Source organism: Rhinatrema bivittatum, chromosome 5 (assembly GCF_901001135.1).
Source record: "Rhinatrema bivittatum chromosome 5, aRhiBiv1.1, whole genome shotgun sequence".
In the NCBI taxonomy this organism is placed as follows: Eukaryota; Metazoa; Chordata; class Amphibia; order Gymnophiona; family Rhinatrematidae; genus Rhinatrema; species Rhinatrema bivittatum.
The window spans coordinates 284,341,630-284,355,575 of record NC_042619.1 but is presented as its reverse complement, the minus strand read 5'-3'; the positions used below and the strand labels follow the sequence as shown (position 1 = coordinate 284,355,575).

At 46.3% G+C, this 13,946-nt stretch overlaps 1 protein-coding gene across 1 annotated transcript in view; it reads right to left on the bottom strand.

Moving 5' to 3' along the window:
- LOC115092773 (disintegrin and metalloproteinase domain-containing protein 9-like) overlaps window positions 1-13,946 on the bottom strand; it is an 868,617-nt gene that overhangs the window by 259,997 nt on the left and 594,674 nt on the right. The window lies entirely within an intron of this gene.

Genomic DNA, 13,946 nt, shown 5'->3' with positions numbered 1-13,946 from the left:
ATTGTACACAGTATTCAAGGTGCGGTCTCACCATGGAGCGATAAAGAGGCATTATGACATTTTCCGTTTTATTCATCATTCCTTTTCTAATAATTCCCAACATTCTGTTTGCTTTCTTGACTGCCGCAACACACTGCACCGACGATTTCAATGTGTTGTCCACTATGAAACCTAGATCTCTTTCTTGGGTTGTAGCACCTAATATGGAACCCAACATTGTGTAATTAATTATAGCATGGGTTATTTTTCCCTATATGCATCACCTTGCACTTATCCACATTAAATTTCATCTGCCATTTGGATGCCCAATTTTCCAGTCTCACAAGGTCTTCCTGCAATTTATCACAATCTGCTTGTGATTTAACTACTCTGAACAATTTTGTGTCATCTGCAAATTTGATTATCTCACTCGTCGTATTTCTTTCCAGATCATTTATAAATATATTGAACAGTAAGGGTCCCAATACAGATCCCTGAGGCACTCCACTGTCCACTCCCTTCCACTGAGAAAATTGCCCATTTAATCCTACTCTCTGTTTCCTGTCTTTTAGCCAGTTTGCAATCCACGAAAGGATATCGCCACCTATCCCATGACTTTTTACTTTTCCTAGAAGCCTCTCATGAGGAACTTTGTCAAACGCCTTCTGAAAATCCAAGTATACTATATCTACCGGTTCACCTTTATCCACATGTTTATTAACTCCTTCAAAAAAGTGAAGCAGATTTGTGAGGCAAGACTTGCCCTGGGTAAAGCCATGCTGACTTTGTTCCATTAAACCATGTCTTTCTATATGTTCTGTGATTTTGATGTTTAGAACACTTTCCACTATTTTTCCTGGCACTGAAGTCAGGCTAACCGGTCTGTAGTTTCCCAGATCGCCCCTGGAGCCCTTTTTAAATATTGGGGTTACATTTGCTATCCTCCAGTCTTCAGGTACAATGGATGATTTTAATGATAAGTTACAAATTTTTACTAATAGGTCTGAAATTTCATTTTTTAGTTCCTTCAGAACTCTGGGGTGTATACCATCCGGTCCAGGTGATTTACTACTCTTCAGTTTGTCAATCAGGCCTACCACATCTTCTAGGTTCACCGTGATTTGATTCAGTCCATCTGAATCGTTACCCATGAAAACCTTCTCCATTACGGGTACCTCCCCAACATCCTCTTCAGTAAACACTGAAGCAAAGAAATCATTTAATCTTTCCGCGATGGCCTTATCTTCTCTAAAAGCCCCTTTAACCCCTCGATCATCTAACGGTCCAACTGACTCCCTCACAGGCTTTCTGCTTCGGATATATTTAAAAAGGTTTTTACTGTGAGTTTTTGCCTCTACAGCCAACTTCTTTTCAAATTCTCTCTTAGCCTGTCTTATCAATGTCTTACATTTAACTTGCCAATGTTTATGCTTTATCCTATTTTCTTCTGTTGGATCCTTCTTCCAATTTTTGAATGAAGATCTTTTGGCTAAAATAGCTTCTTTCACCTCCCCTTTTAACCATGCCGGTAATCGTTTTGCCTTCTTTCCACCTTTCTTAATGTGTGGAATACATCTGGACTGTGCTTCTAGAATGGTATTTTTTAACAATGACCACGCCTCTTGGACATTTTTTACTTTTGTAGCTGCTCCTTTCAGTTTTTTTCTAACAATTTTTCTCATTTTATCAAAGTTTCCCTTTTGAAAGTTTAGCACGAGAGCCTTGGATTGGCACACTGTTCCTTTTCCAGTCATTAAATCAAATTTGATCATATTATGATCACTATTGCCAAGCGGCCCCACCACCGTTACCTCTCTCACCAAGTCCTGTGCTCCACTGAGAATTAGACCTAAAATTGCTCCCTCTCTCGTCGGTTCCTGAACCAATTGCTCCATAAAGCTATCATTTATTCCATCCAGGAACGTTATCTCTCTAGCGTGACCCGATGATACATTTACCCAGTCTATATTGGGGTAATTGAAGTCTCCCATTATTACTGCACTACCAATTTGATTAGCTTCCCTAATTTCTCTTAGCATTTCACTGTCCATCTCACCATCTTGACCAGGTGGACGGTAGTATACCCCTATCACTGTAGTCTTCCCTGACACACAAGGGATTTCTACCAATAAAGATTCAATTTTGTATTTAGTCTCATGCAGGATGTTTATCCTGTTGGACTCTATGCCATCCCGGACATAAAGCGCCACACCTCCTCCCGACTGCTCCTCTCTGTCATTGCGATATAATTTGTACCCCGGTATAGCACTGTCCCATTGGTTATCCTATTTCCACCATGTCTCTGAGATGCCAATTAAGTCTATGTCATCATTTACTGCTATACATTCTAATTCTCCCATCTTACTTCTTAGACTTCTGGCATTAGCATACAAACATTTCAAAGTTTGTTTTTTATTTATATTTTTATTCTGCTTTTTAATTGAAAGGGATAAGTTAGAATTTTTTAGGTCAGGTGAGTTTTTAGTTACAGGCACTTGGACTACTTTTCTAATTATTGGAACCTCACTGTTGGGATGCCCTAATTCTAATGCATCATTAGTATCCTTTAAAGATACCTCTCTCCGAACCATGCGCTGCTGAGCGACTGTCGGCTTTCCCCTTTGTTCTAGTTTAAAAGCTGCTCTATCTCCTTTTTAAAGGTTAGCGCCAGCAGTCTGGTTCCACCCTGGTTAAGGTGGAGCCCATCCCTTCGGAAGAGACTCCCCCTTCCCCAAAAGGTTCCCCAGTTCCTAACAAAACTGAATCCCTCTTCCTTGCACCATCGTCTCATCCACGCATTGAGACTCCGGAGCTCTGCCTGCCTCTGGTGACCTGCGCGTGGAACAGGAAGCATTTCAGAGAATGCTACCCTGGAGGTTCTGGATTTAATCTTTCTACCTAAGAGCCTAAATTTGGCTTCCAGAACCTCCCTCCCACATTTTCCTATGTCGTTGGTGCCCACGTGTACCACGACAGCCGGCTCCTCCCCAGCACTGTCTAAAATCCTATCTAGGTGACGCGTGAGGTCCGCCACCTTCGCACCAGGTAGGCATGTTACCAGGCGATCCTCACGCCCACCAGCCACCCAGCTATCTACATTCCTAATAATCGAATCACCAACTATGACGGCCGACCTAACCCTTCCCTCCTGGGCAGTAGGCCTTGGGGAGATATCCTCAGTGCGAAAGGACAATGCAACCTTTGGCCGATATTATAAACTGCTCCTTATCACAAGGAATCTACCCAGACATGCTAAAACTTGCTACCCTCAAACCCCTTTTGAAGAAACCTAACCTAGACACAAGAGAGCTCTCCAATTTTCATCCTATCTCTAATCTCCCTTTTGTTGCCAAACTCATGGAGAAACTGGTCAATACTCAACTTTCAGATTACCTAGAAGAACACAAAATTCTCTACCCATCTCAATATGGCTTCCGTAAGTCGCTTAGCACAGAAACCCTTCTTATCTCCCTCACAGATCACATCATCATGGGCCTATACAAAGGGCACTCATTCCTACTAGTTCTTCTAGACATTTCAGCTGCGTTCGATACAGTGAACCAGTCTATCCTTCTAAACCACCTTTTAGACATTGGTTTATCAGGAACGGTCCTCAGATGGTTCGATTCCTTCCTCAGCAATAGAAGCTACAAAGTAAAATCAACAACAAAGAATCCCCTAGCATCAAATCATCATTAGGTGTACCCCAAGGCTCCTCACTGTCTCCCACCCTCTTCAATATTTACCTCCTTCCCCTTTGCCAGTTGCTAACAAACCTAAAATTAAAGCATTATCTCAACGCTGACGACATACAGATTCTGATCCCGAATCTCTCACGAAAACACTCATATTCTGGGAAAACTGCCTCCAATCCATCAACCTCCTCCTCACCAGTCTGAACCTGGTCCTTAACGCAGACAAGACCGAACTCCTCCTCATCTCCTCCAACCACACCGACCCGCCTCCACAGACCCCTCCCAATACCATGATCAAGCAAGACACCTTAGAGTAATCCTCGACAACCATCTGAACCTAAAGAAATCCATCAACAACACAACCAAGGATTGCTTCTACAAACTACAAGTTCTAAAAAGACTCAAACCTCTCCTACATTTCCATGATTTCAGACAGTCCTCCAAACCATGCTTTTTGCCAAGTTAGACTACTGTAACACCCTCTTCCTGGGTCTCCCCATCTCCACCACCAAACCTCTCCAGATGCTCCAGAACGCGGCTGCCAGAATCTTGACAAACACCAACCGCAGCGATCTCATCACACCCATCCTCAGGAACCTGCGTTGGCTCCCAATAAGTTACAGAATCTTACACAAGTCCCTCACCATAATCCACAAAACCATTCACAAACAGCTCCAGCTCGACCTTCAGATCCCATTCAGACTCCACACTTCTACAAGACCCATCAGAGAAGCGTACAAAGGAACCCTGTACATCCCCACAACCAAAACCACACTTCGTACAGCCACAAGAGAATGGGCATTCTCGACAGCGGGACCTGCTATTTGGAATACCATGCCTCCAGACCTCAGACTGGAACCATGCCTGCTAACTCAAGACCTGGCTGTTCCTACAAGCCTTCCCTTAATCGTTCCAAACCATGGATAAGTGCCACTTAGACCTCTCTATATACGTATCTAGGCATCTCCCATTTACCGTTTGTTTAGTTTATCTTCGTCTATCCTTAGCTTCCTGCTACTTCAGCTCCCAAGTTCACTCCATCTTGTTTATTGTAACTTTGCTTCTTGTTCAATGGTAATATTAATGTTATAACCCCTTGTTCCTTGTAAACCGATATGATATAATATATATCATGAATGTCGGTATAGAAAAGAGTAAAATAAATAAATAAATAAATAGATAGATAGATAGATAAATAAATAAATAAAGATGTTTTGTCACCTCGCTTTATCTCCTTAGCAATCCTTTCCTCTGCCTGACTTTTTGCTTTCTTGATTACTTTTTTCATCTCCCTCAGTTTTGCCAGATAATCCTCCCTGTGTTCCTCTTTTTGGGATACTTTATATTTCTTAAAATCTGCTTCTTTTGCTTTTATTACATTAGTCACCTCCTTTATGAACCAGATTGGATTCTTATTTCTCTTACTTTTGTTTACTTTTCTACATATATATTTGTTGCTTTTGTAATTGCTCCTTTTATTTTGGCCCACTGTTGTTCAACCTCTCCCATTTTCTCACAATATTCAAGTTCTGCCTCCAGATATTTCCCCATTTCTACTGAAGGTCTGTATCATATCACCCCTGCTCTTCCTCTCCTCCAGGGTATACTTATTCAGGTTCTTCAAGCTTTTCTAATAAGCCATTCGATGGAGACCACCCACCATTTTGGTCGCCTTTCTCTGGACTGCCTCCATCCTGTCTCTGTCTGTTTTCTTGAACTACAAAACTCGGGTCTTTGTGTGACTTCTCTGGATCCTATTTGCAATATCAAAGCATACTATTTGATGATCACTGGTGCCGAGGTGGACACCCATCTGGACGTTAGAGGGATCAAGTATAACTCCCTCCCTCGTGGGTTCCATTACAATTGGTTTGAACAGAGCCCCTTGAATGGCATCCAGTATCTCTCTACTTCTGTTAGATTCTGCAGAAGGGATTCTCCAACCCATACCCAGCAGATTAAAGTCACCAACAATCAACACTTCCCCCCTCTTTCCCACCTTTATAATGTCTTTGATCAGATCTCTGTCTAGTTCTTTCATTTGAGTCAGAGGCCTGCACACCATTCCAGTAAAAATGGATATACCATCATCTTTTTTTAGGATGGCCCATAATGCTTCTTCTCTACCCCACGTTCCTTGCAGATCAGTTGTTTGGATATTATTTTTGACATAAAGTGCTACTCTTCCCACTTTTTTATTCTTTCTGTCATTCCTTAACAAGTTATAGCCCAGTTTGGCTGTATCCCAGTCATGAGAATCCATGAACCATGTCTCCGTGACAGCAATAATGTCCAAGTCTGCCTCCACCATTAAGGCCTTAAGGTCTGGGATTTTATTGTCCAAACTGCAAGCATTTTGTAGTCATAGCTTTACAATTTGTCTTCCTTGCTATGTTGCACTTCCTAGGAACCTTTTTGTTTTTTGAGCTGACTAATTTTGTTATTTTCACTTTTCATATCTTTCACAGGTCTTATTCTGCCAGAGCCTACTATAATCTAATTGATTCTGGATTTTTGAATCCAAGAAGACAGGTCTCCATTAATAAAAATGAGAATAGAGGTGATTAGATTAATGGTAGGGACCTTTCATAGATAATCTATTAGTAAGCTTGTTAGTTTTCTTTTTAAATTGATCCTCATTTGCAAATTAAATATCTCCTGCATATTGCCTCTTTGATGTGTAGTCTTAGACATGTATAAATAATAATGATAAAGTTCTATATTATAATTTTTATGGATAGTAGATATTAACATGTCTAATTCTATGTTATTTTATTTGCAAAGTTTTGTGTCTTTGTAAAAGTTATTGAAAAACGCAATAAAGATTAAATATAAAAAAACCCCCATCCATCCATCACCCATCTCCCACAGCAGTTATGGAATCCGAGGAAAAAATGGTTTACAGTGGGCTCTGGTAGAACTCTGTGGGAGTGGGGGTTGAGGTAAAGGTTGCTGTAAACTTGGGGAAGGTGGGTGCCTGCTTGTCACTAACAATGGCTAGGAGGACTGGCTGTCCTTTTTTAATTCTTAGCCCTAGAAAGCAGACAAAATAGCTCTCTTTCAGGGATCAATTTCAAATCTGCCCCTTTCTAACAGACAAGGCACAATGTTTTACTAATATAAAGCCCTATTAAATTAAGCACAGGTAAATTACAAATAAAATTGCACTTAGCAGTTTCAGAAGGGCTTTGGGTCATATAGAACCCAGCTCCAAAAGATTCAGTTTTCCCAGCACATGAGACTGTGGAAAATCAAATCCAATTAATCCCATCCCCTCTAAGAATGGCTACGGTGACTGGCTATCCTTTTTTAGTTTTAGCCTTAGAAAGAAGATAAAATAACACTTTTTCCAGTATGAATTTCAAATCTGCCCCTTTCTAACAGACAAGGCACAATCTTTTGCTAATATGAAGCCCTATTACAATAAGCACAGATAAATTACAAATAAAATTGTATTTAGCAGTTTCAGCATGGCTTTGGGTCATGAAGTTCCCAGCTCCAAAAGACTCAGTTTTCCCAGCGCATGAGACTGTGGCAAACCAAATCCATTTAGCCCTACCCCCACTAACAATGGCTAGGAGGACTGGCTATCCTTTTTTAATTTTTAGCCCTAGAAAGTAGACAAAATAGCTCTCTTTCAGATGTCAATTTCAAATCTGCCCCTTTCTAATAGACAAGGCACAATGGGGTAGATTTTCAAAGGGGTACGCACGTAAGATACGCGCGTACCCCCCGAAAACCTACCCCCAACCCCCCCTGCGTGCGCTGAGCCTATTTTGCATAGGCTCGGCGGCGCGCGCAAGCCCCGGGACGCGCGTAAGTCCCGGGGCTTGCAAAAAGGGGTGGCCGGGGGCGTGGCCAGGGGGCGCGGTTAGGGATTGGGGCATGTCCGGGGGGCATGTGGGCGGTCCGGGGGCATGGCCGAGTGCCTCGACCCAGCGGCCTGGGTCTGGGCCGGCCCCCCCGGCGCGCGTAAGTTACTACTGCCCGGAGGAAGTTGTAACTTCTCCGATAAAGGTAAGGGAGGTCTAGATAGGGCCGGGGGTGGGGGGGGGGTTAGGTTGGGGAAGGGAAGGGAAGGTGCGGGGGATAGAAAGAAAGTTTCCTCCGAGGCCGCTCCGATTTTGGAGCGGCCTCGGAGGGAACGGGCAGCGCACGCAGGGCTCAGCGCGCGCAAGTTGCACAAATGTGCACCCCCTTGCGCGCGCCGACCCCGGATTTTATTAGATACGCATGGCTACGCGCCTGGTGCGCCTGGTGCGCGAACAAAAGTACACGCTCGCATATGTTTTTAAAATCTACCTCTATATTTTCCTAATATAAACCCCTATTATATTAATATTGATCTATCCGGCCATAATTTAGCTGGATAATTAGCTAATCATCTCAAAACTTGTTATTTAAACAGGTAACTAAGTTATCCGTCTAAATTAATTTTGAATATTGACCTCCCTGATTTTAGTAATTGACTATTTGTAGTCCTGTTGCAGGTCATTGAGAATTTATCATAAATCACTTCTTAATATGATTAAGCATATCTACTCCTTAAACAACTTTAAATAACTTTAACAATTCAACAACATTAAAATGCTGATGTCAACAGCAAATCGATGGCTATCCAATCCTTTGCACTGTTTATCATATGTATGATTATTTACCTGCAAGTAAGAGGTTATATGTGTGCACAGTGCAAAGAGTAAGTTCTTGAAGCCAAAGTGGCAGATTGGAGGAGCTGAACAGAAAGAAGGTGTTGCATCAGAGGTAGACCCTTGGGCCAAGGTGGGGTTGATGCAATCCGTAAATAGGGACCTACGGGTCCCCACTGCAGGCAGGTGGAGTGGGCTGAAGTTAGAGGCCGCTAGAGCTTCACCTATACCCACCCTCATTCCCCTCAGATTGAGCCTTTGGGTGCTGGGGCCAGCAGGACTTAGGTGGGCCTTGGGGATAGTTAGTAAAGAGAAGTGGTTTAGCCCAGAGACAGTAGCTGATAGGTGGCGTAGTCCTACCCCGGACAGGGTTCAGTACAGGATCTCAGGCGCCAAAGGAACGGAAGGTAACTTGAGGCGCTCAAGCAAAGAAAGGCCGCAGCCTTGTAAGTCCATGTCCAGGGGATAGGTGAGAAGAGGCATCACTGACAGGCTAGGATCAGAGCCGGCGGCAAGCGGAGGTCATGGCAAGCTGTGTAGAATTCTGGACTCGGAGAAGTCTGTAGCATAGTCGATCAAGGCAATGGTCAGGACACGGAGAAGACAGGCATGGTCAGGCAAAGCAGAGGTTGAAGTTTGGAGAGAGTCAATGCAAAGGCAAAGAACTAAGGAATCCAAAGAATAATCTGGAGGCAATAGGGAGTGAGGGAACCTGTTGCAAAGGCAAGCTCTGACTGTCAGAGCTTGCCTTAAATAGGTCCTGGTGATGATGTCACAGGGATGGGCCAGCAGCCTCAGCGTGCCACGGGTCCTTTAAATCGAACCGAGGAGCATGCGTGTGCCTGGGGCACCCAGAAGGAGGAGGCAGGCCAAAGGCAGCGTCTCTGCCATGAGGCAGAGCCATGGGAGAAACCATGTTGAGGGCGGCTGAGAGGGGGCAGCGCAGACAGCACTCCCTCCATGTCGTGGAGGAGCCTGCACCTATTCCCCAGATGGCAGCGTCGGTAGGTGAAAAAGGCCGGCCACAGGTTCCATGGTTGGCCGACGTAACAGTACCCCCTCCTCCTGGCTCCCCCTCTGAGGGTTTCATGGCCTGGGGTACTGAATGTTCTCAGGATGATGGGAAGCTGGTGGCTGAGGTGCCATGGAAGGTAAAGAGTAAGCTATTCCAGAGTTACTTGGGGCATCGACTGGAGCTGGAGTGAAGCAAGGTTTCTGCTTCCCTTGTTGCAAAAGAGCATATAGGTTCCGGACATCATTTTCTTTAACGGTCAAAAGGGACATAAATCCTTCCATGGCCCGGGTATGTTTCTTAATGAGGGCTTCATTTTTGGCCATCTGGCATGTCATTTGGTCCTCCAGTTGGGCGAAGACTGCCCTCAAAACATCCTTTTGAGGGGAACTGGATCTGGTCTGGGTCTCCTGAGTTTTCTGGCAAGGAAGAAGATTGGGAAGGGCGGTAGCCATTGGTTAAGGACCGGGGAGACTCAATTGATTCCAGACAGGATTTGGAACACTGCGGTCCCCACTGGATCAGATTGGCCGTGGCCCAATCAAATTGAGGCTAGTGCTTCCTTAGTAATGGGAGGCCCAGAATGACTGGGTTTACCACCGTAGGAAGAATATAAAAGGAAATAAGCTCAGAGTGATCCGGGCTGATCTTCAGAGTAAGGGTTCAAGTGGCCCGTATCACTACTCTGGGGAGGAAGTCCCCATGGACCGAAGAGTTAAAGCATTTGTGGGAATTTGATACTGGTCCACGAGATCCTGCTGAATAAAGTTTGCGCCAGAGTCCACTAGGACCTGAGTGGAGAAACTGATGAAAGATGTCTCTACAGAGGCAGGTAGCAGGAATAAATGTGAGGCCATGGTGAGGCCAAGAGCTATTGCCTCAGGAGTCTCTCGACGTGAGGTCGCGCTCTTCCTGGGGCACTGAGGTAACAGATGGCCCAAATTCCCACTGTAGAGAAAGAGTCCAAGTTGGCGGCGACGAGATCCCTCCTCTGGAAGATGAAGGTGACCCAACTGCATGGGTTCCTCTGAAGAATTTCCAGAAGGCAGGGGACGATCGCAAGAAAGGGGTGATTCCCTGGGGTGACTCTTCAGGGTAGAGCGGTTCTCCCGAGACCACTCCTGAAGACACCTATCAATCTTCCCAGTTAGGTCGATAAGGCCATCGAGGCAAGTAGGAAGTTCCCGTGCCGCCAGTTCATCTTTTATCCTGGGGGCCAATCCTTCCAAGAAGATGGTGTTCAGACTGTCCCCCTGCCAATTTAATTCCATGGCCAGGGTGCGGAATTCAAGTGCGTAGACAGAAAGAGAGCGAGTTCCTTGGCATAGCTGTAAAAGATCTGATCCCATAGCTGGAAGCCTGCCAGGTTCCTCCAATACTTGTTTGAAGGTGGACACACATTGCAGGAGGTTGAAGAGCATGGGATCAGAGCATTCCCACAAAGGGGAGGCCCATGCCAATGCCTTACCATCCGGAAGGGATAAAATAAAAGTCGTCTTGAGCAAATCGTTCGGGAACGTCGCTTGGAGAGTGAAATGCATATGGTATTGATTTAAAAATCCCCAGCATCGTTTGGGATCCCCTGAATAACGAGGCGAGGCGGGGCCGGGAGAGGAATGATCACCAGACCAGAGTCGGATACCAGTATGGAGCCCTGGGGCATTTAATTGGATCAAGGAGTCTTGTCGGGCAACTAGACGGTTAACATCTGCCACCACCTGTTCCAAGGTCGCCTGGAGTTTTTGAAGTTTCACTATGAGTCAGGGAATGGATTTCAGTGCCGCCAGATCCACTGGGTAGGAATCCAGGCGGGCGTGCAGACTTTCTATGGAGGAGGCCAAAGCCTTAAGAAATCACTGCTGGTCCTGTACTCTGGAAGCCAGGTCTGGAATGGCCTGAAGAGCACACGGCTCCATGGCCTTTGCAACCTGTTGTGTCGGAGGTGAACCCTTGGACCGAGGTAGAGTTGATGCAACCTGTAGGTAGGTACCTACGGGTCCCCACCGTCGGCAGGTGAAGTAGGCTGAAGTTAGAGGCCACTGGAGCATCACCTATACCAGCCCACATTCTCCTCAGGTTGAGCCTTTGGGTGCCGGTGCCAGCAGGACTTAGGTGGGCCTCAAGGATAGTTAGTAAAGAGAAGTGGTTCAGCCCAGAGACAGCAGCTGATAGGTTGCGTAGTCCTACCCTGGACTGGGTTCGGTACAGGAATACAGGCGCCAAAGGAACGGAAGGTAACTGGAGGCACTCAAGCAAAGAAAGGCTGGACCCTTGTAAGTCCACGTCCAGGGGATAGGCAAGAGGAGGCGTCACTGACAGGCTAGGATCAGAGCTGGCGGCAAGCAGAGGTCATGGCAAGCAGTGTAGAATTCTGGACACGGATAAGTCTGTGGCATAGTCGATCAAGGCAATGGTCAGGGCATGGAGAAGGCAGGCGTAGTCGATCAAGGCAATGGTCAGGGCACAGAGAAGGCAGGCGTAGTCAGGCAAAGCAGATGTCAAAGCAGATGTCAAAGTTTGGAGAGAGTCAATCCAAAGGCAAAGAACTCAGGAATCCAAAGAATAATCTGGAGGCAATAGGGAGCGAGGGAACATGTTGCAAAGGCAAGCTCTGACTGTCAGAGCTTGCCTTAAATAGGTCCTGGTGATGATATCACCCAGACAGGCCGGCAGCCTCAGTGCGCCGCGGGCCCTTTAAATTGAGCCGAGGAACGCGCACGTGCGCCTGGGGCACCCAGAAGGAGGAGGCAGGCTGATGGCGGCGTCTCTGCCCAAAGGCAGAGCCGAGGTAGAAATGGCAGCGGCATCTCCACCGCGCCACCACATTGACCTGCAGGGCTGGAGGAGCAGGGATGGGAACCAGAGCACTTCTCCCACCCTGCCCTGGAGTCGAACAAGCTCTGCAACAGGAAGGGATGGAAGGTGAGTCCCGTGGCCAGCCGACCTAACAGTACCTCCTCCTCAAGGGCCCCTCCAGAGGGTCCGAATGGTCCGGAAGCTAATCCATTCAAGACTCTTGTATAAATGGGGATCGAACCATATCAAAGTGGTCACGGGACTTGGCTGGAGTTTTCGACAGGGTCGAAGGGGCTGTGGGAGGACTCCTTCTCTGCTCCTCTAATTGCAGACGGGCATGTAGACTCTGGACCTCTTCCTCCTTATAAGCCAGGAGGAATACAAACCCTTTTATGGCCTGCATGTACCCTTTTTCAAGGGCCTCAAATTCAGCTGTCTTTTGCATCAGCTGCTCCTTCAAATGGTTGAAGACTGCTCCTAAGATGTTCCTCTGAAGGGATGAGGGTTGGGTCTGAGTCTCCTGTTACTTCTTGCATGGAAGGAGATGTTTCAGGATTCTGAACATCATGGCCCCCAGCGAACCAGATTGGCAGTGACCCAGTCGAAGTGTAGCTGATGTTTCTGCAGCCAAGGCAGACCCAGGATTACTGGGCTCACAGCTGTAGGTAGGATATAAAAGGAGATTGACTTCGTGTGATCCGGTCCAATCTTCAAGGAAAGAGGTGACATGATCCGGGTCACCATACCTGGAAGAAGGTCCCCGTGGACCGAGGAGAGAGCCAACGGAGGAGTCAGAGGACATGTGAGAATCAGATACTGGTTGATGAGGTCCTCCTGGATAAAGTTTCCACCATTGCCAGAGTCCACTAATATGTGAGTGGAGAAGCTGGTGGAGGCAAGTTTCAAGGAGGCCAGTAGTCAGAACAAGGGCGACACTGAGGTAGTAAGACCCAGAGTTACTGTCTCTGACATTCCCCGATGCGGGGTTCATTCTTTCCTCTCCGGGCACTGAGATAGTGAATGTGTGGGACTCTCACAATACAGTCACAGACCATCCTGAAGGCGACGGGATCTCTCAGCAGTTGTGAGATGGCCATTACTGAGTTGTATCGGTTCGTCCGAAGGTAACTGGTGATCACTTGAGAAAGGGAATTCTTGGGCATGGCCCCATGGAGTGGACCCATTCTCCTGGGCCCGTTCTTGAAGTTGGCGATCAATTTTGCCAGTAAGGTCAATAAGCTCCTCAAGGGAGGTAGGCAGTTCCCAAGCTGCTAATTCATCCTTTATTCGTGATGCGGGGTTCATTCTTTCCTCTCCGGGCACTGAGATAGTGAATGTGTGGGACTCTCACAATACAGTCACAGACCATCCTGAAGGCGACGGGATCTCTCAGCAGTTGTGAGATGGCCATTACTGAGTTGTATCAGTTCGTCCGAAGGTAACTGGTGATCACTTGAGAAAGGGAATTCTTGGGCATGGCCCCATGGAGTGGACCCATTCTCCTGGGCCCGTTCTTGAAGTTGGCGATCAATTTTGCCAGTAAGGTCAATAAGCTCCTCAAGGGAGGTAGGCAGTTCCCAAGCTGCTAATTCATCCTTTATTCGTGGTGCGAATCCATCTAAAAAACTGGCACACACTGTTCCCTTGCCAGTTTAATTCCGAAGCCAGGGTTTGGAATTCTATTGCATAATTGTTCAGGGCACAGGACCCTTGCCATAGGTGGAGGAGATCAGTCCCCATGGTAGGGAGTCTACCCGGTTCTTCAAAGACTTGCTTGAAGACCTACACAAACTGTGGGAGGTACAAGAGTAGAGGATC